General features: G+C 66.2%; 1 non-coding gene across 1 annotated transcript; it reads left to right on the forward strand.

Moving 5' to 3' along the window:
* The first annotated feature begins 325 nt into the window (after nt 1–325).
* LOC131871244 (5S ribosomal RNA) lies at nt 326–444 on the forward strand. The gene has a single exon (XR_009369509.1). It is a non-coding gene; the product is annotated as a 5S ribosomal RNA (ribosomal RNA).
* The last annotated feature ends 1,940 nt before the right edge of the window (nt 445–2,384 follow it).

Below are 2,384 nucleotides of genomic sequence, written 5' to 3' on the forward strand. Positions count from 1 at the left end.
TGCACCCGAGGCGCCCCGAACATGCACCAAGGTGCACTCGGCCCACATGTGAGCGCAGGTCGTTGCGCCCGAGGTGGTGTGTGGGCACCGCGTTGCAGACGGGACACTGCACGCACACGACGCCCCCTCCAGGTGCACGCACGTAGGCCGGGCCGGGTGCACACCCGACGCCCTAGCAAGGTGCGCGCACCCGGGCAGGGCTCACACTTGGCGAACGGGGCGCACTTCGCGAGGGAGGGTGTGCACCTCGACGGGGGTGGGTGGCCGGGGTGGATTCGCACGTGGGTCGCGGTTTGCTAAGTACACACTGCGACAAGCTCATAACGGGTGCGATCATACCAGCGTTAGTGCACCGGATCCCATCAGAACTCCGCAGTTAAGCGCGCTTGGGCCGGAGTAGTACTGGGATGGGTGACCTCCCGGGAAGTCCCGGTGTTGCACCCTTTTTTAGTTTTTCGCCGGGCGTCGCAATGCTATTTGAATAAACCTTTTGCCCGTTTGCGTTCTCGTCGGGGCCGGGCCGGGCCGGGGTGCGCTGCCCGCACTACCGCGCGCGCGGGGGGCGACACCGAGCGCGCACCCGAGGCGCCCCGAGCACACAGGCCACGGTGCAACCCGGGCGTTGTGCGCGCACCCCGGTGCGCCCGAGGTGCTGCGCGCGCACCCAGGTGAAATCGGTGTGCACCTCGGCCAGTGCGCGCTCGGTCGAGTCGCGCACGTTGGCCAAGGTGCACGGTGATGTTTCTTACTCTAAGGTTCCGCACCAGACGCCCGGGACAGGTGAGCGAAGCTGGGCGGGGCCGGGTGCGCGGCCGGGGCAGGTGCACGCAGCTGGAGAGAGCTTTGGAGCACACTTCGGAGCGCACCAATGATGCGCTCCATTCAAAAGTTTCCTGAAAAGGCAAAAAAAGTTGAGATTATAGAATTTCCCACTTGAGAGATTGTAAAAAAAAAAAATTTAAAATGAAGGAAACGCGGGTGCCAAGGTGTGCGCAGCCCAGCCAAGGTGTGCGCACCAAGGCGCCCACCCTGGCGAAGGTGCACGCAAGGTGCGCACCCGAGGCAAACCGGACAATTAACCCAACTTTCGACTTCGCGCGCACCTTGGAGCGCACTTCGGAGCGCTCCTTGGTGCGCACCAATCTTGGGCACCTCGGAGTGCACCATGGCGCCCACCAAGGTGCGCACCCGGGGCAAACCGAGCTCCGACTTCGTGCGCACCTTGGAGCGCACGAAAGGTGCGCACCATGGCGCCCACCAAGGTGCGCAGCCCAGCCAAGGCGTGCGCATCAAGGTGCGCACCCTGGCGAAGGTGCGCACCCGGGGCAAACCGAGCTCCGACTTCGTGCGCACCTTGGAGCGCACAAAAGGTGCGCAACCCAGCCAAGGTGTGCGCACCCCGGTCAAACCGAGCTCCGAATCGTGCGCACCAGAGGTGCACGCCATCGTGCGCACCTTGGAGCACACTTCGGAGCCCTCCTTGGTGCGCGCCGATGTTGCGCACCTCGGAGCGCACCCGGGGAAAACAATGCAATTAACCCGACTTTCGACTTCGTGGGCACCTCGGAGCGCTCTCGGGTTCGCACCTCGGAGCACACCGAGGTGCGCACCTTTGATGCGCTGCCTTCACCAATTTCCAGAAAAGGCAAGAAAACATTGAGAAGGTGTGCGCACCGAGGTGCCCACCCTGGCGAAGGTGCACGCGAGGTGCGCACCCGGGGCAAACCGGGCTCCGACTTCGTGCACGCCGCACCTTGGAGCACACTTCGGAGCGCTCCTTGGTGCGCACCAGGGCGCGCAACCCAGCCGAGGTGCCCACCCCGGCGAAGGTGCACGCGAGGTGCGCACCCGGGGCAAACCGGGCTCCGACTTCGTGCACGCCATGGTGCCCACCGCGGCGAAGGTGCACGCGAGGTGCGCACCCGGGGCAAACCGGGCTCCGACTTCGTGCACGCCGCACCTTGGAGCACACTTCGGAGCGCTCCTTGGTGCGCACCATGGTGCCCACCAGGGCGCGCAACCCCGCCGAAGGTGCACGCGAGGTGCGCACCCGGGGCAAACCGGGCTCCGACTTCGTGCACGCCGCACCTTGGAGCACACTTCGGAGCGCTCCTTGGTGCGCACCATGGTGCCCACCAGGGCGCGCAACCCCGCCGAAGGTGCACGCGAGGTGCGCACCCGGGGCAAACCGGGCTCCGACTTCGTGCACGCCATGGTGCGCACCGCGGCGAAGGTGCGCACCCGGGGCAAACCGGGCTCCGACTTCGTGCACGCCGCACCTTGGAGCACACTTCGGAGCGCTCCTTGGTGCGCACCAGGGCGCGCAACCCAGCCGAGGTGCCCACCCCGGCGAAGGTGCACGCGAGGTGCGTACCCGGGGCAAA

The sequence above is a fragment of the Cryptomeria japonica genome, unplaced genomic scaffold (assembly GCF_030272615.1).
Source record: "Cryptomeria japonica unplaced genomic scaffold, Sugi_1.0 HiC_scaffold_381, whole genome shotgun sequence".
NCBI lineage: Eukaryota > Viridiplantae > Streptophyta > Pinopsida > Cupressales > Cupressaceae > Cryptomeria > Cryptomeria japonica.